The sequence below is a fragment of the Phocoena phocoena genome, chromosome 19 (genome assembly GCF_963924675.1).
Source record: "Phocoena phocoena chromosome 19, mPhoPho1.1, whole genome shotgun sequence".
NCBI lineage: Eukaryota > Metazoa > Chordata > Mammalia > Artiodactyla > Phocoenidae > Phocoena > Phocoena phocoena.
Genome location: NC_089237.1, coordinates 39853496 through 39878244, shown reverse-complemented (window position 1 = coordinate 39878244; position 24749 = coordinate 39853496). Strand labels below are relative to the sequence as shown.

At 76.8% G+C, this 24749-nt stretch overlaps 24 non-coding genes across 24 annotated transcripts; all 24 read left to right on the top strand.

Annotated features, from left to right (window-relative positions):
- The first annotated feature begins 368 nt into the window (after positions 1-368).
- LOC136139388 (5S ribosomal RNA) lies at positions 369-487 on the top strand. Its single transcript, XR_010656926.1, has one exon. It is a non-coding gene; the product is annotated as a 5S ribosomal RNA (ribosomal RNA).
- A 901-nt stretch (positions 488-1388) lies between these two features.
- On the top strand, positions 1389-1507 carry LOC136139387 (5S ribosomal RNA). The gene has a single exon (XR_010656925.1). It is a non-coding gene; the product is annotated as a 5S ribosomal RNA (ribosomal RNA).
- A 901-nt stretch (positions 1508-2408) lies between these two features.
- LOC136139386 (5S ribosomal RNA) lies at positions 2409-2527 on the top strand. Its single transcript, XR_010656924.1, has one exon. It is a non-coding gene; the product is annotated as a 5S ribosomal RNA (ribosomal RNA).
- A 901-nt stretch (positions 2528-3428) lies between these two features.
- On the top strand, positions 3429-3547 carry LOC136139384 (5S ribosomal RNA). Its single transcript, XR_010656922.1, has one exon. It is a non-coding gene; the product is annotated as a 5S ribosomal RNA (ribosomal RNA).
- Positions 3548-4448: 901 nt separating this feature from the next.
- LOC136139383 (5S ribosomal RNA) lies at positions 4449-4567 on the top strand. The gene has a single exon (XR_010656921.1). It is a non-coding gene; the product is annotated as a 5S ribosomal RNA (ribosomal RNA).
- A 900-nt stretch (positions 4568-5467) lies between these two features.
- On the top strand, positions 5468-5586 carry LOC136139382 (5S ribosomal RNA). The gene has a single exon (XR_010656920.1). It is a non-coding gene; the product is annotated as a 5S ribosomal RNA (ribosomal RNA).
- Positions 5587-6486: 900 nt separating this feature from the next.
- On the top strand, positions 6487-6605 carry LOC136139381 (5S ribosomal RNA). The gene has a single exon (XR_010656919.1). It is a non-coding gene; the product is annotated as a 5S ribosomal RNA (ribosomal RNA).
- Positions 6606-7506: 901 nt separating this feature from the next.
- On the top strand, positions 7507-7625 carry LOC136139380 (5S ribosomal RNA). Its single transcript, XR_010656918.1, has one exon. It is a non-coding gene; the product is annotated as a 5S ribosomal RNA (ribosomal RNA).
- Positions 7626-8525: 900 nt separating this feature from the next.
- On the top strand, positions 8526-8644 carry LOC136139379 (5S ribosomal RNA). Its single transcript, XR_010656917.1, has one exon. It is a non-coding gene; the product is annotated as a 5S ribosomal RNA (ribosomal RNA).
- Positions 8645-9545: 901 nt separating this feature from the next.
- On the top strand, positions 9546-9664 carry LOC136139378 (5S ribosomal RNA). Its single transcript, XR_010656916.1, has one exon. It is a non-coding gene; the product is annotated as a 5S ribosomal RNA (ribosomal RNA).
- Positions 9665-10565: 901 nt separating this feature from the next.
- On the top strand, positions 10566-10684 carry LOC136139377 (5S ribosomal RNA). Its single transcript, XR_010656915.1, has one exon. It is a non-coding gene; the product is annotated as a 5S ribosomal RNA (ribosomal RNA).
- A 924-nt stretch (positions 10685-11608) lies between these two features.
- Positions 11609-11727, top strand: LOC136139376 (5S ribosomal RNA). Its single transcript, XR_010656914.1, has one exon. It is a non-coding gene; the product is annotated as a 5S ribosomal RNA (ribosomal RNA).
- Positions 11728-12628: 901 nt separating this feature from the next.
- On the top strand, positions 12629-12747 carry LOC136139375 (5S ribosomal RNA). Its single transcript, XR_010656913.1, has one exon. It is a non-coding gene; the product is annotated as a 5S ribosomal RNA (ribosomal RNA).
- A 901-nt stretch (positions 12748-13648) lies between these two features.
- LOC136139373 (5S ribosomal RNA) lies at positions 13649-13767 on the top strand. Its single transcript, XR_010656911.1, has one exon. It is a non-coding gene; the product is annotated as a 5S ribosomal RNA (ribosomal RNA).
- Positions 13768-14691: 924 nt separating this feature from the next.
- On the top strand, positions 14692-14810 carry LOC136139372 (5S ribosomal RNA). Its single transcript, XR_010656910.1, has one exon. It is a non-coding gene; the product is annotated as a 5S ribosomal RNA (ribosomal RNA).
- Positions 14811-15711: 901 nt separating this feature from the next.
- LOC136139371 (5S ribosomal RNA) lies at positions 15712-15830 on the top strand. Its single transcript, XR_010656909.1, has one exon. It is a non-coding gene; the product is annotated as a 5S ribosomal RNA (ribosomal RNA).
- A 901-nt stretch (positions 15831-16731) lies between these two features.
- Positions 16732-16850, top strand: LOC136139370 (5S ribosomal RNA). Its single transcript, XR_010656908.1, has one exon. It is a non-coding gene; the product is annotated as a 5S ribosomal RNA (ribosomal RNA).
- An 878-nt stretch (positions 16851-17728) lies between these two features.
- Positions 17729-17847, top strand: LOC136139369 (5S ribosomal RNA). The gene has a single exon (XR_010656907.1). It is a non-coding gene; the product is annotated as a 5S ribosomal RNA (ribosomal RNA).
- Positions 17848-18748: 901 nt separating this feature from the next.
- Positions 18749-18867, top strand: LOC136139368 (5S ribosomal RNA). Its single transcript, XR_010656906.1, has one exon. It is a non-coding gene; the product is annotated as a 5S ribosomal RNA (ribosomal RNA).
- A 901-nt stretch (positions 18868-19768) lies between these two features.
- LOC136139367 (5S ribosomal RNA) lies at positions 19769-19887 on the top strand. The gene has a single exon (XR_010656905.1). It is a non-coding gene; the product is annotated as a 5S ribosomal RNA (ribosomal RNA).
- A 924-nt stretch (positions 19888-20811) lies between these two features.
- Positions 20812-20930, top strand: LOC136139366 (5S ribosomal RNA). The gene has a single exon (XR_010656904.1). It is a non-coding gene; the product is annotated as a 5S ribosomal RNA (ribosomal RNA).
- A 924-nt stretch (positions 20931-21854) lies between these two features.
- Positions 21855-21973, top strand: LOC136139365 (5S ribosomal RNA). Its single transcript, XR_010656903.1, has one exon. It is a non-coding gene; the product is annotated as a 5S ribosomal RNA (ribosomal RNA).
- A 901-nt stretch (positions 21974-22874) lies between these two features.
- LOC136139364 (5S ribosomal RNA) lies at positions 22875-22993 on the top strand. Its single transcript, XR_010656902.1, has one exon. It is a non-coding gene; the product is annotated as a 5S ribosomal RNA (ribosomal RNA).
- Positions 22994-23894: 901 nt separating this feature from the next.
- On the top strand, positions 23895-24013 carry LOC136139362 (5S ribosomal RNA). Its single transcript, XR_010656900.1, has one exon. It is a non-coding gene; the product is annotated as a 5S ribosomal RNA (ribosomal RNA).
- Positions 24014-24749: the final 736 nt, after the last annotated feature.

The window sequence follows — 24749 nt, the reverse complement described above, 5'->3', positions numbered from 1 at the left end:
CCCAGTGGCTTCGGGCCAGCTGCTGTCGGGCAGCAGGGCCGGCCCGGGCTGCGGCCGGGCTGCGCCTAGCGCCGCGTGGGCGGGCAGGGGCGATGCCCCAGGGACCGCGGGCCCCGGGCCCCGAAGCCCCCGGGGCCACGTCCCTGTGAGCGACGTGCGGGATCTTGGGCGGGGCGCCAAGCGCCGAAGGGTTTGCTGGGTCACGCCGGCCCACGGCTGGGAGGTGGTGGCCAAACCCTCCGCCACCGCCCGATACCCGAGACGTCCGTTCCCCCTGCCTGGGCGGGCTGACCGCCGGGCTGGCTGGCCCTAAGGCGCCAGCGCCAGCGCAACTGGGCCTCAAGAGGCAGCCCGCGGTCCCCGCCCCCGTCTACGGCCATACCACCCTGAACGCGCCCGATCTCGTCTGATCTCGGAAGCTAAGCAGGGTCGGGCCTGGTTAGTACTTGGATGGGAGACCGCCTGGGAATACCGGGTGCTGTAGGCTTTTTGCCTCCCGCTCCGCCTTCTCCTTTACTCGCCCGCGGGCGGTGGCCGCCGGCTCCGCCCCCGCCGGGCCCCGCTGCAGGCCCCACCTCCTCAGGCCCCTCCCACCACGGCGCGCGTGCGCCGGAGGGGCCGCTCCCCGCCGGCCCGGCCGGCCGGGCGGCCAGAAGGCGGCCCCGGAAGGCAGCCGCACCCCGGACGCTCCCGGGGTGGCTGGCCCGGACCCAGAATCCGCCGCGGGCCCGGTTGCCGTCCTTTCGGCCAGCGAGCCCCTCGACCTGCACCTGGCCGCCCCCACTGGCGCCCAGCCCCGCTGCCGCCACCTGTGCGCCGGTGTGTCCCGCCACAGCTCCCTCCGGCAGAAGCCCCGCCTCCGCCGTGTCGCCGCGGCCGGGTGCGGGAGCGGGATCGAGGGCCGGGGCCGCTTCCCCGGGCCTGCCGGCCACCAGGGGCGGGCTCCTGAGCTCGGCGGGTGGTGTGCGGGCAAGGGTGGCCTTGCCGGGGCTGAGGGGCCGTGGCGACGCAATGGTGGCTCCCAGTGGCTTCGGGCCAGCTGCTGTCGGGCAGCAGGGCCGGCCCGGGCTGCGGCCGGGCTGCGCCTAGCGCCGCGTGGGCGGGCAGGGGCGATGCCCCAGGGACCGCGGGCCCCGGGCCCCGAAGCCCCCGGGGCCACGTCCCTGTGAGCGACGTGCGGGATCTTGGGCGGGGCGCCAAGCGCCGAAGGGTTTGCTGGGTCACGCCGGCCCTCGGCTGGGAGGTGGTGGCCAAACCCTCCGCCACCGCCCGATACCCGAGACGTCCGTTCCCCCTGCCTGGGCGGGCTGACCGCCGGGCTGGCTGGCCCTAAGGCGCCAGCGCCAGCGCAACTGGGCCTCAAGAGGCAGCCCGCGGTCCCCGCCCCCGTCTACGGCCATACCACCCTGAACGCGCCCGATCTCGTCTGATCTCGGAAGCTAAGCAGGGTCGGGCCTGGTTAGTACTTGGATGGGAGACCGCCTGGGAATACCGGGTGCTGTAGGCTTTTTGCCTCCCGCTCCGCCTTCTCCTTTACTCGCCCGCGGGCGGTGGCCGCCGGCTCCGCCCCCGCCGGGCCCCGCTGCAGGCCCCACCTCCTCAGGCCCCTCCCACCACGGCGCGCGTGCGCCGGAGGGGCCGCTCCCCGCCGGCCCGGCCGGCCGGGCGGCCAGAAGGCGGCCCCGGAAGGCAGCCGCACCCCGGACGCTCCCGGGGTGGCTGGCCCGGACCCAGAATCCGCCGCGGGCCCGGTTGCCGTCCTTTCGGCCAGCGAGCCCCTCGACCTGCACCTGGCCGCCCCCACTGGCGCCCAGCCCCGCTGCCGCCACCTGTGCGCCGGTGTGTCCCGCCACAGCTCCCTCCGGCAGAAGCCCCGCCTCCGCCGTGTCGCCGCGGCCGGGTGCGGGAGCGGGATCGAGGGCCGGGGCCGCTTCCCCGGGCCTGCCGGCCACCAGGGGCGGGCTCCTGAGCTCGGCGGGTGGTGTGCGGGCAAGGGTGGCCTTGCCGGGGCTGAGGGGCCGTGGCGACGCAATGGTGGCTCCCAGTGGCTTCGGGCCAGCTGCTGTCGGGCAGCAGGGCCGGCCCGGGCTGCGGCCGGGCTGCGCCTAGCGCCGCGTGGGCGGGCAGGGGCGATGCCCCAGGGACCGCGGGCCCCGGGCCCCGAAGCCCCCGGGGCCACGTCCCTGTGAGCGACGTGCGGGATCTTGGGCGGGGCGCCAAGCGCCGAAGGGTTTGCTGGGTCACGCCGGCCCTCGGCTGGGAGGTGGTGGCCAAACCCTCCGCCACCGCCCGATACCCGAGACGTCCGTTCCCCCTGCCTGGGCGGGCTGACCGCCGGGCTGGCTGGCCCTAAGGCGCCAGCGCCAGCGCAACTGGGCCTCAAGAGGCAGCCCGCGGTCCCCGCCCCCGTCTACGGCCATACCACCCTGAACGCGCCCGATCTCGTCTGATCTCGGAAGCTAAGCAGGGTCGGGCCTGGTTAGTACTTGGATGGGAGACCGCCTGGGAATACCGGGTGCTGTAGGCTTTTTGCCTCCCGCTCCGCCTTCTCCTTTACTCGCCCGCGGGCGGTGGCCGCCGGCTCCGCCCCCGCCGGGCCCCGCTGCAGGCCCCACCTCCTCAGGCCCCTCCCACCACGGCGCGCGTGCGCCGGAGGGGCCGCTCCCCGCCGGCCCGGCCGGCCGGGCGGCCAGAAGGCGGCCCCGGAAGGCAGCCGCACCCCGGACGCTCCCGGGGTGGCTGGCCCGGACCCAGAATCCGCCGCGGGCCCGGTTGCCGTCCTTTCGGCCAGCGAGCCCCTCGACCTGCACCTGGCCGCCCCCACTGGCGCCCAGCCCCGCTGCCGCCACCTGTGCGCCGGTGTGTCCCGCCACAGCTCCCTCCGGCAGAAGCCCCGCCTCCGCCGTGTCGCCGCGGCCGGGTGCGGGAGCGGGATCGAGGGCCGGGGCCGCTTCCCCGGGCCTGCCGGCCACCAGGGGCGGGCTCCTGAGCTCGGCGGGTGGTGTGCGGGCAAGGGTGGCCTTGCCGGGGCTGAGGGGCCGTGGCGACGCAATGGTGGCTCCCAGTGGCTTCGGGCCAGCTGCTGTCGGGCAGCAGGGCCGGCCCGGGCTGCGGCCGGGCTGCGCCTAGCGCCGCGTGGGCGGGCAGGGGCGATGCCCCAGGGACCGCGGGCCCCGGGCCCCGAAGCCCCCGGGGCCACGTCCCTGTGAGCGACGTGCGGGATCTTGGGCGGGGCGCCAAGCGCCGAAGGGTTTGCTGGGTCACGCCGGCCCTCGGCTGGGAGGTGGTGGCCAAACCCTCCGCCACCGCCCGATACCCGAGACGTCCGTTCCCCCTGCCTGGGCGGGCTGACCGCCGGGCTGGCTGGCCCTAAGGCGCCAGCGCCAGCGCAACTGGGCCTCAAGAGGCAGCCCGCGGTCCCCGCCCCCGTCTACGGCCATACCACCCTGAACGCGCCCGATCTCGTCTGATCTCGGAAGCTAAGCAGGGTCGGGCCTGGTTAGTACTTGGATGGGAGACCGCCTGGGAATACCGGGTGCTGTAGGCTTTTTGCCTCCCGCTCCGCCTTCTCCTTTACTCGCCCGCGGGCGGTGGCCGCCGGCTCCGCCCCCGCCGGGCCCCGCTGCAGGCCCCACCTCCTCAGGCCCCTCCCACCACGGCGCGCGTGCGCCAGAGGGGCCGCTCCCCGCCGGCCCGGCCGGCCGGGCGGCCAGAAGGCGGCCCCGGAAGGCAGCCGCACCCCGGACGCTCCCGGGGTGGCTGGCCCGGACCCAGAATCCGCCGCGGGCCCGGTTGCCGTCCTTTCGGCCAGCGAGCCCCTCGACCTGCACCTGGCCGCCCCCACTGGCGCCCAGCCCCGCTGCCGCCACCTGTGCGCCGGTGTGTCCCGCCACAGCTCCCTCCGGCAGAAGCCCCGCCTCCGCCGTGTCGCCGCGGCCGGGTGCGGGAGCGGGATCGAGGGCCGGGGCCGCTTCCCCGGGCCTGCCGGCCACCAGGGGCGGGCTCCTGAGCTCGGCGGGTGGTGTGCGGGCAAGGGTGGCCTTGCCGGGGCTGAGGGGCCGTGGCGACGCAATGGTGGCTCCCAGTGGCTTCGGGCCAGCTGCAGTCGGGCAGCAGGGCCGGCCCGGGCTGCGGCCGGGCTGCGCCTAGCGCCGCGTGGGCGGGCAGGGGCGATGCCCCAGGGACCGCGGGCCCCGGGCCCCGAAGCCTCCGGGGCCACGTCCCTGTGAGCGACGTGCGGGATCTTGGGCGGGGCGCCAAGCGCCGAAGGGTTTGCTGGGTCACGCCGGCCCTCGGCTGGGAGGTGGTGGCCAAACCCTCCGCCACCGCCCGATACCCGAGACGTCCGTTCCCCCTGCCTGGGCGGGCTGACCGCCGGGCTGGCTGGCCCTAAGGCGCCAGCGCCAGCGCAACTGGGCCTCAAGAGGCAGCCCGCGGTCCCCGCCCCCGTCTACGGCCATACCACCCTGAACGCGCCCGATCTCGTCTGATCTCGGAAGCTAAGCAGGGTCGGGCCTGGTTAGTACTTGGATGGGAGACCGCCTGGGAATACCGGGTGCTGTAGGCTTTTTGCCTCCCGCTCCGCCTTCTCCTTTACTCGCCCGCGGGCGGTGGCCGCCGGCTCCGCCCCCGCCGGGCCCCGCTGCAGGCCCCACCTCCTCAGGCCCCTCCCACCACGGCGCGCGTGCGCCGGAGGGGCCGCTCCCCGCCGGCCCGGCCGGCCGGGCGGCCAGAAGGCGGCCCCGGAAGGCAGCCGCACCCCGGACGCTCCCGGGGTGGCTGGCCCGGACCCAGAATCCGCCGCGGGCCCGGTTGCCGTCCTTTCGGCCAGCGAGCCCCTCGACCTGCACCTGGCCGCCCCCACTGGCGCCCAGCCCCGCTGCCGCCACCTGTGCGCCGGTGTGTCCCGCCACAGCTCCCTCCGGCAGAAGCCCCGCCTCCGCCGTGTCGCCGCGGCCGGGTGCGGGAGCGGGATCGAGGGCCGGGGCCGCTTCCCCGGGCCTGCCGGCCACCAGGGGCGGGCTCCTGAGCTCGGCGGGTGGTGTGCGGGCAAGGGTGGCCTTGCCGGGGCTGAGGGTCGTGGCGACGCAATGGTGGCTCCCAGTGGCTTCGGGCCAGCTGCTGTCGGGCAGCAGGGCCGGCCCGGGCTGCGGCCGGGCTGCGCCTAGCGCCGCGTGGGCGGGCAGGGGCGATGCCCCAGGGACCGCGGGCCCCGGGCCCCGAAGCCCCCGGGGCCACGTCCCTGTGAGCGACGTGCGGGATCTTGGGCGGGGCGCCAAGCGCCGAAGGGTTTGCTGGGTCACGCCGGCCCTCGGCTGGGAGGTGGTGGCCAAACCCTCCGCCACCGCCCGATACCCGAGACGTCCGTTCCCCCTGCCTGGGCGGGCTGACCGCCGGGCTGGCTGGCCCTAAGGCGCCAGCGCCAGCGCAACTGGGCCTCAAGAGGCAGCCCGCGGTCCCCGCCCCCGTCTACGGCCATACCACCCTGAACGCGCCCGATCTCGTCTGATCTCGGAAGCTAAGCAGGGTCGGGCCTGGTTAGTACTTGGATGGGAGACCGCCTGGGAATACCGGGTGCTGTAGGCTTTTTGCCTCCCGCTCCGCCTTCTCCTTTACTCGCCCGCGGGCGGTGGCCGCCGGCTCCGCCCCCGCCGGGCCCCGCTGCAGGCCCCACCTCCTCAGGCCCCTCCCACCACGGCGCGCGTGCGCCGGAGGGGCCGCTCCCCGCCGGCCCGGCCGGCCGGGCGGCCAGAAGGCGGCCCCGGAAGGCAGCCGCACCCCGGACGCTCCCGGGGTGGCTGGCCCGGACCCAGAATCCGCCGCGGGCCCGGTTGCCGTCCTTTCGGCCAGCGAGCCCCTCGACCTGCACCTGGCCGCCCCCACTGGCGCCCAGCCCCGCTGCCGCCACCTGTGCGCCGGTGTGTCCCGCCACAGCTCCCTCCGGCAGAAGCCCCGCCTCCGCCGTGTCGCCGCGGCCGGGTGCGGGAGCGGGATCGAGGGCCGGGGCCGCTTCCCCGGGCCTGCCGGCCACCAGGGGCGGGCTCCTGAGCTCGGCGGGTGGTGTGCGGGCAAGGGTGGCCTTGCCGGGGCTGAGGGTCATGGCGACGCAATGGTGGCTCCCAGTGGCTTCGGGCCAGCTGCTGTCGGGCAGCAGGGCCGGCCCGGGCTGCGGCCGGGCTGCGCCTAGCGCCGCGTGGGCGGGCAGGGGCGATGCCCCAGGGACCGCGGGCCCCGGGCCCCGAAGCCCCCGGGGCCACGTCCCTGTGAGCGACGTGCGGGATCTTGGGCGGGGCGCCAAGCGCCGAAGGGTTTGCTGGGTCACGCCGGCCCTCGGCTGGGAGGTGGTGGCCAAACCCTCCGCCACCGCCCGATACCCGAGACGTCCGTTCCCCCTGCCTGGGCGGGCTGACCGCCGGGCTGGCTGGCCCTAAGGCGCCAGCGCCAGCGCAACTGGGCCTCAAGAGGCAGCCCGCGGTCCCCGCCCCCGTCTACGGCCATACCACCCTGAACGCGCCCGATCTCGTCTGATCTCGGAAGCTAAGCAGGGTCGGGCCTGGTTAGTACTTGGATGGGAGACCGCCTGGGAATACCGGGTGCTGTAGGCTTTTTGCCTCCCGCTCCGCCTTCTCCTTTACTCGCCCGCGGGCGGTGGCCGCCGGCTCCGCCCCCGCCGGGCCCCGCTGCAGGCCCCACCTCCTCAGGCCCCTCCCACCACGGCGCGGGTGCGCCGGAGGGGCCGCTCCCCGCCGGCCCGGCCGGCCGGGCGGCCAGAAGGCGGCCCCGGAAGGCAGCCGCACCCCGGACGCTCCCGGGGTGGCTGGCCCGGACCCAGAATCCGCCGCGGGCCCGGTTGCCGTCCTTTCGGCCAGCGAGCCCCTCGACCTGCACCTGGCCGCCCCCACTGGCGCCCAGCCCCGCTGCCGCCACCTGTGCGCCGGTGTGTCCCGCCACAGCTCCCTCCGGCAGAAGCCCCGCCTCCGCCGTGTCGCCGCGGCCGGGTGCGGGAGCGGGATCGAGGGCCGGGGCCGCTTCCCCGGGCCTGCCGGCCACCAGGGGCGGGCTCCTGAGCTCGGCGGGTGGTGTGCGGGCAAGGGTGGCCTTGCCGGGGCTGAGGGGCCGTGGCGACGCAATGGTGGCTCCCAGTGGCTTCGGGCCAGCTGCAGTCGGGCAGCAGGGCCGGCCCGGGCTGCGGCCGGGCTGCGCCTAGCGCCGCGTGGGCGGGCAGGGGCGATGCCCCAGGGACCGCGGGCCCCGGGCCCCGAAGCCTCCGGGGCCACGTCCCTGTGAGCGACGTGCGGGATCTTGGGCGGGGCGCCAAGCGCCGAAGGGTTTGCTGGGTCACGCCGGCCCTCGGCTGGGAGGTGGTGGCCAAACCCTCCGCCACCGCCCGATACCCGAGACGTCCGTTCCCCCTGCCTGGGCGGGCTGACCGCCGGGCTGGCTGGCCCTAAGGCGCCAGCGCCAGCGCAACTGGGCCTCAAGAGGCAGCCCGCGGTCCCCGCCCCCGTCTACGGCCATACCACCCTGAACGCGCCCGATCTCGTCTGATCTCGGAAGCTAAGCAGGGTCGGGCCTGGTTAGTACTTGGATGGGAGACCGCCTGGGAATACCGGGTGCTGTAGGCTTTTTGCCTCCCGCTCCGCCTTCTCCTTTACTCGCCCGCGGGCGGTGGCCGCCGGCTCCGCCCCCGCCGGGCCCCGCTGCAGGCCCCACCTCCTCAGGCCCCTCCCACCACGGCGCGCGTGCGCCGGAGGGGCCGCTCCCCGCCGGCCCGGCCGGCCGGGCGGCCAGAAGGCGGCCCCGGAAGGCAGCCGCACCCCGGACGCTCCCGGGGTGGCTGGCCCGGACCCAGAATCCGCCGCGGGCCCGGTTGCCGTCCTTTCGGCCAGCGAGCCCCTCGACCTGCACCTGGCCGCCCCCACTGGCGCCCAGCCCCGCTGCCGCCACCTGTGCGCCGGTGTGTCCCGCCACAGCTCCCTCCGGCAGAAGCCCCGCCTCCGCCGTGTCGCCGCGGCCGGGTGCGGGAGCGGGATCGAGGGCCGGGGCCGCTTCCCCGGGCCTGCCGGCCACCAGGGGCGGGCTCCTGAGCTCGGCGGGTGGTGTGCGGGCAAGGGTGGCCTTGCCGGGGCTGAGGGTCATGGCGACGCAATGGTGGCTCCCAGTGGCTTCGGGCCAGCTGCTGTCGGGCAGCAGGGCCGGCCCGGGCTGCGGCCGGGCTGCGCCTAGCGCCGCGTGGGCGGGCAGGGGCGATGCCCCAGGGACCGCGGGCCCCGGGCCCCGAAGCCCCCGGGGCCACGTCCCTGTGAGCGACGTGCGGGATCTTGGGCGGGGCGCCAAGCGCCGAAGGGTTTGCTGGGTCACGCCGGCCCTCGGCTGGGAGGTGGTGGCCAAACCCTCCGCCACCGCCCGATACCCGAGACGTCCGTTCCCCCTGCCTGGGCGGGCTGACCGCCGGGCTGGCTGGCCCTAAGGCGCCAGCGCCAGCGCAACTGGGCCTCAAGAGGCAGCCCGCGGTCCCCGCCCCCGTCTACGGCCATACCACCCTGAACGCGCCCGATCTCGTCTGATCTCGGAAGCTAAGCAGGGTCGGGCCTGGTTAGTACTTGGATGGGAGACCGCCTGGGAATACCGGGTGCTGTAGGCTTTTTGCCTCCCGCTCCGCCTTCTCCTTTACTCGCCCGCGGGCGGTGGCCGCCGGCTCCGCCCCCGCCGGGCCCCGCTGCAGGCCCCACCTCCTCAGGCCCCTCCCACCACGGCGCGGGTGCGCCGGAGGGGCCGCTCCCCGCCGGCCCGGCCGGCCGGGCGGCCAGAAGGCGGCCCCGGAAGGCAGCCGCACCCCGGACGCTCCCGGGGTGGCTGGCCCGGACCCAGAATCCGCCGCGGGCCCGGTTGCCGTCCTTTCGGCCAGCGAGCCCCTCGACCTGCACCTGGCCGCCCCCACTGGCGCCCAGCCCCGCTGCCGCCACCTGTGCGCCGGTGTGTCCCGCCACAGCTCCCTCCGGCAGAAGCCCCGCCTCCGCCGTGTCGCCGCGGCCGGGTGCGGGAGCGGGATCGAGGGCCGGGGCCGCTTCCCCGGGCCTGCCGGCCACCAGGGGCGGGCTCCTGAGCTCGGCGGGTGGTGTGCGGGCAAGGGTGGCCTTGCCGGGGCTGAGGGGCCGTGGCGACGCAATGGTGGCTCCCAGTGGCTTCGGGCCAGCTGCTGTCGGGCAGCAGGGCCGGCCCGGGCTGCGGCCGGGCTGCGCCTAGCGCCGCGTGGGCGGGCAGGGGCGATGCCCCAGGGACCGCGGGCCCCGGGCCCCGAAGCCCCCGGGGCCACGTCCCTGTGAGCGACGTGCGGGATCTTGGGCGGGGCGCCAAGCGCCGAAGGGTTTGCTGGGTCACGCCGGCCCTCGGCTGGGAGGTGGTGGCCAAACCCTCCGCCACCGCCCGATACCCGAGACGTCCGTTCCCCCTGCCTGGGCGGGCTGACCGCCGGGCTGGCTGGCCCTAAGGCGCCAGCGCCAGCGCAACTGGGCCTCAAGAGGCAGCCCGCGGTCCCCGCCCCCGTCTACGGCCATACCACCCTGAACGCGCCCGATCTCGTCTGATCTCGGAAGCTAAGCAGGGTCGGGCCTGGTTAGTACTTGGATGGGAGACCGCCTGGGAATACCGGGTGCTGTAGGCTTTTTGCCTCCCGCTCCGCCTTCTCCTTTACTCGCCCGCGGGCGGTGGCCGCCGGCTCCGCCCCCGCCGGGCCCCGCTGCAGGCCCCACCTCCTCAGGCCCCTCCCACCACGGCGCGCGTGCGCCGGAGGGGCCGCTCCCCGCCGGCCCGGCCGGCCGGGCGGCCAGAAGGCGGCCCCGGAAGGCAGCCGCACCCCGGACGCTCCCGGGGTGGCTGGCCCGGACCCAGAATCCGCCGCGGGCCCGGTTGCCGTCCTTTCGGCCAGCGAGCCCCTCGACCTGCACCTGGCCGCCCCCACTGGCGCCCAGCCCCGCTGCCGCCACCTGTGCGCCGGTGTGTCCCGCCACAGCTCCCTCCGGCAGAAGCCCCGCCTCCGCCGTGTCGCCGCGGCCGGGTGCGGGAGCGGGATCGAGGGCCGGGGCCGCTTCCCCGGGCCTGCCGGCCACCAGGGGCGGGCTCCTGAGCTCGGCGGGTGGTGTGCGGGCAAGGGTGGCCTTGCCGGGGCTGAGGGGCCGTGGCGACGCAATGGTGGCTCCCAGTGGCTTCGGGCCAGCTGCTGTCGGGCAGCAGGGCCGGCCCGGGCTGCGGCCGGGCTGCGCCTAGCGCCGCGTGGGCGGGCAGGGGCGATGCCCCAGGGACCGCGGGCCCCGGGCCCCGAAGCCCCCGGGGCCACGTCCCTGTGAGCGACGTGCGGGATCTTGGGCGGGGCGCCAAGCGCCGAAGGGTTTGCTGGGTCACGCCGGCCCTCGGCTGGGAGGTGGTGGCCAAACCCTCCGCCACCGCCCGATACCCGAGACGTCCGTTCCCCCTGCCTGGGCGGGCTGACCGCCGGGCTGGCTGGCCCTAAGGCGCCAGCGCCAGCGCAACTGGGCCTCAAGAGGCAGCCCGCGGTCCCCGCCCCCGTCTACGGCCATACCACCCTGAACGCGCCCGATCTCGTCTGATCTCGGAAGCTAAGCAGGGTCGGGCCTGGTTAGTACTTGGATGGGAGACCGCCTGGGAATACCGGGTGCTGTAGGCTTTTTGCCTCCCGCTCCGCCTTCTCCTTTACTCGCCCGCGGGCGGTGGCCGCCGGCTCCGCCCCCGCCGGGCCCCGCTGCAGGCCCCACCTCCTCAGGCCCCTCCCACCACGGCGCGCGTGCGCCAGAGGGGCCGCTCCCCGCCGGCCCGGCCGGCCGGGCGGCCAGAAGGCGGCCCCGGAAGGCAGCCGCACCCCGGACGCTCCCGGGGTGGCTGGCCCGGACCCAGAATCCGCCGCGGGCCCGGTTGCCGTCCTTTCGGCCAGCGAGCCCCTCGACCTGCACCTGGCCGCCCCCACTGGCGCCCAGCCCCGCTGCCGCCACCTGTGCGCCGGTGTGTCCCGCCACAGCTCCCTCCGGCAGAAGCCCCGCCTCCGCCGTGTCGCCGCGGCCGGGTGCGGGAGCGGGATCGAGGGCCGGGGCCGCTTCCCCGGGCCTGCCGGCCACCAGGGGCGGGCTCCTGAGCTCGGCGGGTGGTGTGCGGGCAAGGGTGGCCTTGCCGGGGCTGAGGGGCCGTGGCGACGCAATGGTGGCTCCCAGTGGCTTCGGGCCAGCTGCTGTCGGGCAGCAGGGCCGGCCCGGGCTGCGGCCGGGCTGCGCCTAGCGCCGCGTGGGCGGGCAGGGGCGATGCCCCAGGGACCGCGGGCCCCGGGCCCCGAAGCCCCCGGGGCCACGTCCCTGTGAGCGACGTGCGGGATCTTGGGCGGGGCGCCAAGCGCCGAAGGGTTTGCTGGGTCACGCCGGCCCTCGGCTGGGAGGTGGTGGCCAAACCCTCCGCCACCGCCCGATACCCGAGACGTCCGTTCCCCCTGCCTGGGCGGGCGGCGGGGTCCCGCCGGGGCGGGCTGACCGCCGGGCTGGCTGGCCCTAAGGCGCCAGCGCCAGCGCAACTGGGCCTCAAGAGGCAGCCCGCGGTCCCCGCCCCCGTCTACGGCCATACCACCCTGAACGCGCCCGATCTCGTCTGATCTCGGAAGCTAAGCAGGGTCGGGCCTGGTTAGTACTTGGATGGGAGACCGCCTGGGAATACCGGGTGCTGTAGGCTTTTTGCCTCCCGCTCCGCCTTCTCCTTTACTCGCCCGCGGGCGGTGGCCGCCGGCTCCGCCCCCGCCGGGCCCCGCTGCAGGCCCCACCTCCTCAGGCCCCTCCCACCACGGCGCGCGTGCGCCGGAGGGGCCGCTCCCCGCCGGCCCGGCCGGCCGGGCGGCCAGAAGGCGGTCCCGGAAGGCAGCCGCACCCCGGACGCTCCCGGGGTGGCTGGCCCGGACCCAGAATCCGCCGCGGGCCCGGTTGCCGTCCTTTCGGCCAGCGAGCCCCTCGACCTGCACCTGGCCGCCCCCACTGGCGCCCAGCCCCGCTGCCGCCACCTGTGCGCCGGTGTGTCCCGCCACAGCTCCCTCCGGCAGAAGCCCCGCCTCCGCCGTGTCGCCGCGGCCGGGTGCGGGAGCGGGATCGAGGGCCGGGGCCGCTTCCCCGGGCCTGCCGGCCACCAGGGGCGGGCTCCTGAGCTCGGCGGGTGGTGTGCGGGCAAGGGTGGCCTTGCCGGGGCTGAGGGGCCGTGGCGACGCAATGGTGGCTCCCAGTGGCTTCGGGCCAGCTGCTGTCGGGCAGCAGGGCCGGCCCGGGCTGCGGCCGGGCTGCGCCTAGCGCCGCGTGGGCGGGCAGGGGCGATGCCCCAGGGACCGCGGGCCCCGGGCCCCGAAGCCCCCGGGGCCACGTCCCTGTGAGCGACGTGCGGGATCTTGGGCGGGGCGCCAAGCGCCGAAGGGTTTGCTGGGTCACGCCGGCCCTCGGCTGGGAGGTGGTGGCCAAACCCTCCGCCACCGCCCGATACCCGAGACGTCCGTTCCCCCTGCCTGGGCGGGCTGACCGCCGGGCTGGCTGGCCCTAAGGCGCCAGCGCCAGCGCAACTGGGCCTCAAGAGGCAGCCCGCGGTCCCCGCCCCCGTCTACGGCCATACCACCCTGAACGCGCCCGATCTCGTCTGATCTCGGAAGCTAAGCAGGGTCGGGCCTGGTTAGTACTTGGATGGGAGACCGCCTGGGAATACCGGGTGCTGTAGGCTTTTTGCCTCCCGCTCCGCCTTCTCCTTTACTCGCCCGCGGGCGGTGGCCGCCGGCTCCGCCCCCGCCGGGCCCCGCTGCAGGCCCCACCTCCTCAGGCCCCTCCCACCACGGCGCGCGTGCGCCAGAGGGGCCGCTCCCCGCCGGCCCGGCCGGCCGGGCGGCCAGAAGGCGGCCCCGGAAGGCAGCCGCACCCCGGACGCTCCCGGGGTGGCTGGCCCGGACCCAGAATCCGCCGCGGGCCCGGTTGCCGTCCTTTCGGCCAGCGAGCCCCTCGACCTGCACCTGGCCGCCCCCACTGGCGCCCAGCCCCGCTGCCGCCACCTGTGCGCCGGTGTGTCCCGCCACAGCTCCCTCCGGCAGAAGCCCCGCCTCCGCCGTGTCGCCGCGGCCGGGTGCGGGAGCGGGATCGAGGGCCGGGGCCGCTTCCCCGGGCCTGCCGGCCACCAGGGGCGGGCTCCTGAGCTCGGCGGGTGGTGTGCGGGCAAGGGTGGCCTTGCCGGGGCTGAGGGGCCGTGGCGACGCAATGGTGGCTCCCAGTGGCTTCGGGCCAGCTGCAGTCGGGCAGCAGGGCCGGCCCGGGCTGCGGCCGGGCTGCGCCTAGCGCCGCGTGGGCGGGCAGGGGCGATGCCCCAGGGACCGCGGGCCCCGGGCCCCGAAGCCTCCGGGGCCACGTCCCTGTGAGCGACGTGCGGGATCTTGGGCGGGGCGCCAAGCGCCGAAGGGTTTGCTGGGTCACGCCGGCCCTCGGCTGGGAGGTGGTGGCCAAACCCTCCGCCACCGCCCGATACCCGAGACGTCCGTTCCCCCTGCCTGGGCGGGCTGACCGCCGGGCTGGCTGGCCCTAAGGCGCCAGCGCCAGCGCAACTGGGCCTCAAGAGGCAGCCCGCGGTCCCCGCCCCCGTCTACGGCCATACCACCCTGAACGCGCCCGATCTCGTCTGATCTCGGAAGCTAAGCAGGGTCGGGCCTGGTTAGTACTTGGATGGGAGACCGCCTGGGAATACCGGGTGCTGTAGGCTTTTTGCCTCCCGCTCCGCCTTCTCCTTTACTCGCCCGCGGGCGGTGGCCGCCGGCTCCGCCCCCGCCGGGCCCCGCTGCAGGCCCCACCTCCTCAGGCCCCTCCCACCACGGCGCGCGTGCGCCGGAGGGGCCGCTCCCCGCCGGCCCGGCCGGCCGGGCGGCCAGAAGGCGGCCCCGGAAGGCAGCCGCACCCCGGACGCTCCCGGGGTGGCTGGCCCGGACCCAGAATCCGCCGCGGGCCCGGTTGCCGTCCTTTCGGCCAGCGAGCCCCTCGACCTGCACCTGGCCGCCCCCACTGGCGCCCAGCCCCGCTGCCGCCACCTGTGCGCCGGTGTGTCCCGCCACAGCTCCCTCCGGCAGAAGCCCCGCCTCCGCCGTGTCGCCGCGGCCGGGTGCGGGAGCGGGATCGAGGGCCGGGGCCGCTTCCCCGGGCCTGCCGGCCACCAGGGGCGGGCTCCTGAGCTCGGCGGGTGGTGTGCGGGCAAGGGTGGCCTTGCCGGGGCTGAGGGGCCGTGGCGACGCAATGGTGGCTCCCAGTGGCTTCGGGCCAGCTGCTGTCGGGCAGCAGGGCCGGCCCGGGCTGCGGCCGGGCTGCGCCTAGCGCCGCGTGGGCGGGCAGGGGCGATGCCCCAGGGACCGCGGGCCCCGGGCCCCGAAGCCCCCGGGGCCACGTCCCTGTGAGCGACGTGCGGGATCTTGGGCGGGGCGCCAAGCGCCGAAGGGTTTGCTGGGTCACGCCGGCCCTCGGCTGGGAGGTGGTGGCCAAACCCTCCGCCACCGCCCGATACCCGAGACGTCCGTTCCCCCTGCCTGGGCGGGCGGCGGGGTCCCGCCGGGGCGGGCTGACCGCCGGGCTGGCTGGCCCTAAGGCGCCAGCGCCAGCGCAACTGGGCCTCAAGAGGCAGCCCGCGGTCCCCGCCCCCGTCTACGGCCATACCACCCTGAACGCGCCCGATCTCGTCTGATCTCGGAAGCTAAGCAGGGTCGGGCCTGGTTAGTACTTGGATGGGAGACCGCCTGGGAATACCGGGTGCTGTAGGCTTTTTGCCTCCCGCTCCGCCTTCTCCTTTACTCGCCCGCGGGCGGTGGCCGCCGGCTCCGCCCCCGCCGGGCCCCGCTGCAGGCCCCACCTCCTCAGGCCCCTCCCACCACGGCGCGCGTGCGCCGGAGGGGCCGCTCCCCGCCGGCCCGGCCGGCCGGGCGGCCAGAAGGCGGCCCCGGAAGGCAGCCGCACCCCGGACGCTCCCGGGGTGGCTGGCCCGGACCCAGAATCCGCCGCGGGCCCGGTTGCCGTCCTTTCGGCCAGCGAGCCCCTCGACCTGCACCTGGCCGCCCCCACTGGCGCCCAGCCCCGCTGCCGCCACCTGTGCGCCGGTGTGTCCCGCCACAGCTCCCTCCGGCAGAAGCCCCGCCTCCGCCGTGTCGCCGCGGCCGGGTGCGGGAGCGGGATCGAGGGCCGGGGCCGCTTCCCCGGGCCTGCCGGCCACCAGGGGCGGGCTCCTGAGCTCGGCGGGTGGTGTGCGGGCAAGGGTGGCCTTGCCGGGGCTGAGGGGCCGTGGCGACGCAATGGTGGCTCCCAGTGGCTTCGGGCCAGCTGCTGTCGGGCAGCAGGGCCGGCCCGGGCTGCGGCCGGGCTGCGCCTAGCGCCGCGTGGGCGGGCAGGGGCGATGCCCCAGGGACCGCGGGCCCCGGGTCCCGAAGCCCCCGGGGCCACGTCCCTGTGAGCGACGTGCGGGATCTTGGGCGGGGCGCCAAGCGCCGAAGGGTTTGCTGGGTCACGCCGGCCCTCGGCTGGGAGGTGGTGGCCAAACCCTCCGCCACCGCCCGATACCCGAGACGTCCGTTCCCCCTGCCTGGGCGGGCTGACCGCCGGGCTGGCTGGCCCTAAGGCGCCAGCGCCAGCGCAACTGGGCCTCAAGAGGCAGCCCGCGGTCCCCGCCCCCGTCTACGGCCATACCACCCTGAACGCGCCCGATCTCGTCTGATCTCGGAAGCTAAGCAGGGTCGGGCCTGGTTAGTACTTGGATGGGAGACCGCCTGGGAATACCGGGTGCTGTAGGCTTTTTGCCTCCCGCTCCGCCTTCTCCTTTACTCGCCCGCGGGCGGTGGCCGCCGGCTCCGCCCCCGCCGGGCCCCGCTGCAGGCCCCACCTCCTCAGGCCCCTCCCACCACGGCGCGCGTGCGCCGGAGGGGCCGCTCCCCGCCGGCCCGGCCGGCCGGGCGGCCAGAAGGCGGCCCCGGAAGGCAGCCGCACCCCGGACGCTCCCGGGGTGGCTGGCCCGGACCCAGAATCCGCCGCGGGCCCGGTTGCCGTCCTTTCGGCCAGCGAGCCCCTCGACCTGCACCTGGCCGCCCCCACTGGCGCCCAGCCCCGCTGCCGCCACCTGTGCGCCGGTGTGTCCCGCCACAGCTCCCTCCGGCAGAAGCCCCGCCTCCGCCGTGTCGCCGCGGCCGGGTGCGGGAGCGGGATCGAGGGCCGGGGCCGCTTCCCCGGGCCTGCCGGCCACCAGGGGCGGGCTCCTGAGCTCGGCGGGTGGTGTGCGGGCAAGGGTGGCCTTGCCGGGGCTGAGGGGCCGTGGCGACGCAATGGTGGCTCCCAGTGGCTTCGGGCCAGCTGCTGTCGGGCAGCAGGGCCGGCCCGGGCTGCGGCCGGGCTGCGCCTAGCGCCGCGTGGGCGGGCAGGGGCGATGCCCCAGGGACCGCGGGCCCCGGGCCCCGAAGCCTCCGGGGCCACGTCCCTGTGAGCGACGTGCGGGATCTTGGGCGGGGCGCCAAGCGCCGAAGGGTTTGCTGGGTCACGCCGGCCCTCGGCTGGGAGGTGGTGGCCAAACCCTCCGCCACCGCCCGATACCCGAGACGTCCGTTCCCCCTGCCTGGGCGGGCTGACCGCCGGGCTGGCTGGCCCTAAGGCGCCAGCGCCAGCGCAACTGGGCCTCAAGAGGCAGCCCGCGGTCCCCGCCCCCGTCTACGGCCATACCACCCTGAACGCGCCCGATCTCGTCTGATCTCGGAAGCTAAGCAGGGTCGGGCCTGGTTAGTACTTGGATGGGAGACCGCCTGGGAATACCGGGTGCTGTAGGCTTTTTGCCTCCCGCTCCGCCTTCTCCTTTACTCGCCCGCGGGCGGTGGCCGCCGGCTCCGCCCCCGCCGGGCCCCGCTGCAGGCCCCACCTCCTCAGGCCCCTCCCACCACGGCGCGCGTGCGCCAGTGGGGCCGCTCCCCGCCGGCCCGGCCGGCCGGGCGGCCAGAAGGCGGCCCCGGAAGGCAGCCGCACCCCGGACGCTCCCGGGGTGGCTGGCCCGGACCCAGAATCCGCCGCGGGCCCGGTTGCCGTCCTTTCGGCCAGCGAGCCCCTCGACCTGCACCTGGCCGCCCCCACTGGCGCCCAGCCCCGCTGCCGCCACCTGTGCGCCGGTGTGTCCCGCCACAGCTCCCTCCGGCAGAAGCCCCGCCTCCGCCGTGTCGCCGCGGCCGGGTGCGGGAGCGGGATCGAGGGCCGGGGCCGCTTCCCCGGGCCTGCCGGCCACCAGGGGCGGGCTCCTGAGCTCGGCGGGTGGTGTGCGGGCAAGGGTGGCCTTGCCGGGGCTGAGGGGCCGTGGCGACGCAATGGTGGCTCCCAGTGGCTTCGGGCCAGCTGCAGTCGGGCAGCAGGGCCGGCCCGGGCTGCGGCCGGGCTGCGCCTAGCGCCGCGTGGGCGGGCAGGGGCGATGCCCCAGGGACCGCGGGCCCCGGGCCCCGAAGCCTCCGGGGCCACGTCCCTGTGAGCGACGTGCGGGATCTTGGGCGGGGCGCCAAGCGCCGAAGGGTTTGCTGGGTCACGCCGGCCCTCGGCTGGGAGGTGGTGGCCAAACCCTCCGCCACCGCCCGATACCCGAGACGTCCGTTCCCCCTGCCTGGGCGGGCTGACCGCCGGGCTGGCTGGCCCTAAGGCGCCAGCGCCAGCGCAACTGGGCCTCAACCGTCTACGGCCATACCACCCTGAACGCGCCCGATCTCGTCTGATCTCGGAAGCTAAGCAGGGTCGGGCCTGGTTAGTACTTGGATGGGAGACCGCCTGGGAATACCGGGTGCTGTAGGCTTTTTGCCTCCCGCTCCGCCTTCTCCTTTACTCGCCCGCGGGCGGTGGCCGCCGGCTCCGCCCCCGCCGGGCCCCGCTGCAGGCCCCACCTCCTCAGGCCCCTCCCACCACGGCGCGCGTGCGCCGGAGGGGCCGCTCCCCGCCGGCCCGGCCGGCCGGGCGGCCAGAAGGCGGCCCCGGAAGGCAGCCGCACCCCGGACGCTCCCGGGGTGGCTGGCCCGGACCCAGAATCCGCCGCGGGCCCGGTTGCCGTCCTTTCGGCCAGCGAGCCCCTCGACCTGCACCTGGCCGCCCCCACTGGCGCCCAGCCCCGCTGCCGCCACCTGTGCGCCGGTGTGTCCCGCCACAGCTCCCTCCGGCAGAAGCCCCGCCTCCGCCGTGTCGCCGCGGCCGGGTGCGGGAGCGGGATCGAGGGCCGGGGCCGCTTCCCCGGGCCTGCCGGCCACCAGGGGCGGGCTCCTGAGCTCGGCGGGTGGTGTGCGGGCAAGGGTGGCCTTGCCGGGGCTGAGGGGCCGTGGCGACGCAATGGTGGCTCCCAGTGGCTTCGGGCCAGCTGCTGTCGGGCAGCAGGGCCGGCCCGGGCTGCGGCCGGGCTGCGCCTAGCGCCGCGTGGGCGGGCAGGGGCGATGCCCCAGGGACCGCGGGCCCCGGGCCCCGAAGCCCCCGGGGCCACGTCCCTGTGAGCGACGTGCGGGATCTTGGGCGGGGCGCCAAGCGCCGAAGGGTTTGCTGGGTCACGCCGGCCCTCGGCTGGGAGGTGGTGGCCAAACCCTCCGCCACCGCCCGATACCCGAGACGTCCGTTCCCCCTGCCTGGGCGGGCTGACCGCCGGGCTGGCTGGCCCTAAGGCGCCAGCGCCAGCGCAACTGGGCCTCAAGAGGCAGCCCGCGGTCCCCGCCCCCGTCTACGGCCATACCACCCTGAACGCGCCCGATCTCGTCTGATCTCGGAAGCTAAGCAGGGTCGGGCCTGGTTAGTACTTGGATGGGAGACCGCCTGGGAATACCGGGTGCTGTAGGCTTTTTGCCTCCCGCTCCGCCTTCTCCTTTACTCGCCCGCGGGCGGTGGCCGCCGGCTCCGCCCCCGCCGGGCCCCGCTGCAGGCCCCACCTCCTCAGGCCCCTCCCACCACGGCGCGCGTGCGCCAGAGGGGCCGCTCCCCGCCGGCCCGGCCGGCCGGGCGGCCAGAAGGCGGCCCCGGAAGGCAGCCGCACCCCGGACGCTCCCGGGGTGGCTGGCCCGGACCCAGAATCCGCCGCGGGCCCGGTTGCCGTCCTTTCGGCCAGCGAGCCCCTCGACCTGCACCTGGCCGCCCCCACTGGCGCCCAGCCCCGCTGCCGCCACCTGTGCGCCGGTGTGTCCCGCCACAGCTCCCTCCGGCAGAAGCCCCGCCTCCGCCGTGTCGCCGCGGCCGGGTGCGGGAGCGGGATCGAGGGCCGGGGCCGCTTCCCCGGGCCTGCCGGCCACCAGGGGCGGGCTCCTGAGCTCGGCGGGTGGTGTGCGGGCAAGGGTGGCCTTGCCGGGGCTGAGGGGCCGTGGCGACGCAATGGTGGCTCCCAGTGGCTTCGGGCCAGCTGCAGTCGGGCAGCAGGGCCGGCCCGGGCTGCGGCCGGGCTGCGCCTAGCGCCGCGTGGGCGGGCAGGGGCGATGCCCCAGGGACCACGGGCCCCGGGCCCCGAAGCCTCCGGGGCCACGTCCCTGTGAGCGACGTGCGGGATCTTGGGCGGGGCGCCAAGCGCCGAAGGGTTTGCTGGGTCACGCCGGCCCTCGGCTGGGAGGTGGTGGCCAAACCCTCCGCCACCGCCCGATACCCGAGACGTCCGTTCCCCCTGCCTGGGCGGGCTGACCGCCGGGCTGGCTGGCCCTAAGGCGCCAGCGCCAGCGCAACTGGGCCTCAAGAGGCAGCCCGCGGTCCCCGCCCCCGTCTACGGCCATACCACCCTGAACGCGCCCGATCTCGTCTGATCTCGGAAGCTAAGCAGGGTCGGGCCTGGTTAGTACTTGGATGGGAGACCGCCTGGGAATACCGGGTGCTGTAGGCTTTTTGCCTCCCGCTCCGCCTTCTCCTTTACTCGCCCGCGGGCGGTGGCCGCCGGCTCCGCCCCCGCCGGGCCCCGCTGCAGGCCCCACCTCCTCAGGCCCCTCCCACCACGGCGCGCGTGCGCCGGAGGGGCCGCTCCCCGCCGGCCCGGCCGGCCGGGCGGCCAGAAGGCGGCCCCGGAAGGCAGCCGCACCCCGGACGCTCCCGGGGTGGCTGGCCCGGACCCAGAATCCGCCGCGGGCCCGGTTGCCGTCCTTTCGGCCAGCGAGCCCCTCGACCTGCACCTGGCCGCCCCCACTGGCGCCCAGCCCCGCTGCCGCCACCTGTGCGCCGGTGTGTCCCGCCACAGCTCCCTCCGGCAGAAGCCCCGCCTCCGCCGTGTCGCCGCGGCCGGGTGCGGGAGCGGGATCGAGGGCCGGGGCCGCTTCCCCGGGCCTGCCGGCCACCAGGGGCGGGCTCCTGAGCTCGGCGGGTGGTGTGCGGGCAAGGGTGGCCTTGCCGGGGCTGAGGGGCCGTGGCGACGCAATGGTGGCTCCCAGTGGCTTCGGGCCAGCTGCTGTCGGGCAGCAGGGCCGGCCCGGGCTGCGGCCGGGCTGCGCCTAGCGCCGCGTGGGCGGGCAGGGGCGATGCCCCAGGGACCGCGGGCCCCGGGCCCCGAAGCCCCCGGGGCCACGTCCCTGTGAGCGACGTGCGGGATCTTGGGCGGGGCGCCAAGCGCCGAAGGGTTTGCTGGGTCACGCCGGCCCTCGGCTGGGAGGTGGTGGCCAAACCCTCCGCCACCGCCCGATACCCGAGACGTCCGTTCCCCCTGCCTGGGCGGGCGGCGGGGTCCCGCCGGGGCGGGCTGACCGCCGGGCTGGCTGGCCCTAAGGCGCCAGCGCCAGCGCAACTGGGCCTCAAGAGGCAGCCCGCGGTCCCCGCCCCCGTCTACGGCCATACCACCCTGAACGCGCCCGATCTCGTCTGATCTCGGAAGCTAAGCAGGGTCGGGCCTGGTTAGTACTTGGATGGGAGACCGCCTGGGAATACCGGGTGCTGTAGGCTTTTTGCCTCCCGCTCCGCCTTCTCCTTTACTCGCCCGCGGGCGGTGGCCGCCGGCTCCGCCCCCGCCGGGCCCCGCTGCAGGCCCCACCTCCTCAGGCCCCTCCCACCACGGCGCGCGTGCGCCGGAGGGGCCGCTCCCCGCCGGCCCGGCCGGCCGGGCGGCCAGAAGGCGGCCCCGGAAGGCAGCCGCACCCCGGACGCTCCCGGGGTGGCTGGCCCGGACCCAGAATCCGCCGCGGGCCCGGTTGCCGTCCTTTCGGCCAGCGAGCCCCTCGACCTGCACCTGGCCGCCCCCACTGGCGCCCAGCCCCGCTGCCGCCACCTGTGCGCCGGTGTGTCCCGCCACAGCTCCCTCCGGCAGAAGCCCCGCCTCCGCCGTGTCGCCGCGGCCGGGTGCGGGAGCGGGATCGAGGGCCGGGGCCGCTTCCCCGGGCCTGCCGGCCACCAGGGGCGGGCTCCTGAGCTCGGCGGGTGGTGTGCGGGCAAGGGTGGCCTTGCCGGGGCTGAGGGGCCGTGGCGACGCAATGGTGGCTCCCAGTGGCTTCGGGCCAGCTGCTGTCGGGCAGCAGGGCCGGCCCGGGCTGCGGCCGGGCTGCGCCTAGCGCCGCGTGGGCGGGCAGGGGCGATGCCCCAGGGACCGCGGGCCCCGGGCCCCGAAGCCCCCGGGGCCACGTCCCTGTGAGCGACGTGCGGGATCTTGGGCGGGGCGCCAAGCGCCGAAGGGTTTGCTGGGTCACGCCGGCCCTCGGCTGGGAGGTGGTGGCCAAACCCTCCGCCACCGCCCGATACCCGAGACGTCCGTTCCCCCTGCCTGGGCGGGCGGCGGGGTCCCGCCGGGGCGGGCTGACCGCCGGGCTGGCTGGCCCTAAGGCGCCAGCGCCAGCGCAACTGGGCCTCAAGAGGCAGCCCGCGGTCCCCGCCCCCGTCTACGGCCATACCACCCTGAACGCGCCCGATCTCGTCTGATCTCGGAAGCTAAGCAGGGTCGGGCCTGGTTAGTACTTGGATGGGAGACCGCCTGGGAATACCGGGTGCTGTAGGCTTTTTGCCTCCCGCTCCGCCTTCTCCTTTACTCGCCCGCGGGCGGTGGCCGCCGGCTCCGCCCCCGCCGGGCCCCGCTGCAGGCCCCACCTCCTCAGGCCCCTCCCACCACGGCGCGCGTGCGCCGGAGGGGCCGCTCCCCGCCGGCCCGGCCGGCCGGGCGGCCAGAAGGCGGCCCCGGAAGGCAGCCGCACCCCGGACGCTCCCGGGGTGGCTGGCCCGGACCCAGAATCCGCCGCGGGCCCGGTTGCCGTCCTTTCGGCCAGCGAGCCCCTCGACCTGCACCTGGCCGCCCCCACTGGCGCCCAGCCCCGCTGCCGCCACCTGTGCGCCGGTGTGTCCCGCCACAGCTCCCTCCGGCAGAAGCCCCGCCTCCGCCGTGTCGCCGCGGCCGGGTGCGGGAGCGGGATCGAGGGCCGGGGCCGCTTCCCCGGGCCTGCCGGCCACCAGGGGCGGGCTCCTGAGCTCGGCGGGTGGTGTGCGGGCAAGGGTGGCCTTGCCGGGGCTGAGGGGCCGTGGCGACGCAATGGTGGCTCCCAGTGGCTTCGGGCCAGCTGCTGTCGGGCAGCAGGGCCGGCCCGGGCTGCGGCCGGGCTGCGCCTAGCGCCGCGTGGGCGGGCAGGGGCGATGCCCCAGGGACCGCGGGCCCCGGGTCCCGAAGCCCCCGGGGCCACGTCCCTGTGAGCGACGTGCGGGATCTTGGGCGGGGCGCCAAGCGCCGAAGGGTTTGCTGGGTCACGCCGGCCCTCGGCTGGGAGGTGGTGGCCAAACCCTCCGCCACCGCCCGATACCCGAGACGTCCGTTCCCCCTGCCTGGGCGGGCTGAACGCCGGGCTGGCTGGCCCTAAGGCGCCAGCGCCAGCGCAACTGGGCCTCAAGAGGCAGCCCGCGGTCCCCGCCCCCGTCTACGGCCATACCACCCTGAACGCGCCCGATCTCGTCTGATCTCGGAAGCTAAGCAGGGTCGGGCCTGGTTAGTACTTGGATGGGAGACCGCCTGGGAATACCGGGTGCTGTAGGCTTTTTGCCTCCCGCTCCGCCTTCTCCTTTACTCGCCCGCGGGCGGTGGCCGCCGGCTCCGCCCCCGCCGGGCCCCGCTGCAGGCCCCACCTCCTCAGGCCCCTCCCACCACGGCGCGCGTGCGCCGGAGGGGCCGCTCCCCGCCGGCCCGGCCGGCCGGGCGGCCAGAAGGCGGCCCCGGAAGGCAGCCGCACCCCGGACGCTCCCGGGGTGGCTGGCCCGGACCCAGAATCCGCCGCGGGCCCGGTTGCCGTCCTTTCGGCCAGCGAGCCCCTCGACCTGCACCTGGCCGCCCCCACTGGCGCCCAGCCCCGCTGCCGCCACCTGTGCGCCGGTGTGTCCCGCCACAGCTCCCTCCGGCAGAAGCCCCGCCTCCGCCGTGTCGCCGCGGCCGGGTGCGGGAGCGGGATCGAGGGCCGGGGCCGCTTCCCCGGGCCTGCCGGCCACCAGGGGCGGGCTCCTGAGCTCGGCGGGTGGTGTGCGGGCAAGGGTGGCCTTGCCGGGGCTGAGGGGCCGTGGCGACGCAATGGTGGCTCCCAGTGGCTTCGGGCCAGCTGCTGTCGGGCAGCAGGGCCGGCCCGGGCTGCGGCCGGGCTGCGCCTAGCACCGCGTGGGCGGGCAGGGGCGATGCCCCAGGGACCGCGGGCCCCGGGCCCCGAAGCCTCCGGGGCCACGTCCCTGTGAGCGACGTGCGGGATCTTGGGCGGGGCGCCAAGCGCCGAAGGGTTTGCTGGGTCACGCCGGCCCTCGGCTGGGAGGTGGTGGCCAAACCCTCCGCCACCGCCCGATACCCGAGACGTCCGTTCCCCCTGCCTGGGCGGGCTGACCGCCGGGCTGGCTGGCCCTAAGGCGCCAGCGCCAGCGCAACTGGGCCTCAAGAGGCAGCCCGCGGTCCCCGCCCCCGTCTACGGCCATACCACCCTGAACGCGCCCGATCTCGTCTGATCTCGGAAGCTAAGCAGGGTCGGGCCTGGTTAGTACTTGGATGGGAGACCGCCTGGGAATACCGGGTGCTGTAGGCTTTTTGCCTCCCGCTCCGCCTTCTCCTTTACTCGCCCGCGGGCGGTGGCCGCCGGCTCCGCCCCCGCCGGGCCCCGCTGCAGGCCCCACCTCCTCAGGCCCCTCCCACCACGGCGCGCGTGCGCCAGTGGGGCCGCTCCCCGCCGGCCCGGCCGGCCGGGCGGCCAGAAGGCGGCCCCGGAAGGCAGCCGCACCCCGGACGCTCCCGGGGTGGCTGGCCCGGACCCAGAATCCGCCGCGGGCCCGGTTGCCGTCCTTTCGGCCAGCGAGCCCCTCGACCTGCACCTGGCCGCCCCCACTGGCGCCCAGCCCCGCTGCCGCCACCTGTGCGCCGGTGTGTCCCGCCACAGCTCCCTCCGGCAGAAGCCCCGCCTCCGCCGTGTCGCCGCGGCCGGGTGCGGGAGCGGGATCGAAGGCCGGGGCCGCTTCCCCGGGCCTGCCGGCCACCAGGGGCGGGCTCCTGAGCTCGGCGGGTGGTGTGCGGGCAAGGGTGGCCTTGCCGGGGCTGAGGGGCCGTGGCGACGCAATGGTGGCTCCCAGTGGCTTCGGGCCAGCTGCAGTCGGGCAGCAGGGCCGGCCCGGGCTGCGGCCGGGCTGCGCCTAGCGCCGCGTGGGCGGGCAGGGGCGATGCCCCAGGGACCGCGGGCCCCGGGCCCCGAAGCCTCCGGGGCCACGTCCCTGTGAGCGACGTGCGGGATCTTGGGCGGGGCGCCAAGCGCCGAAGGGTTTGCTGGGTCA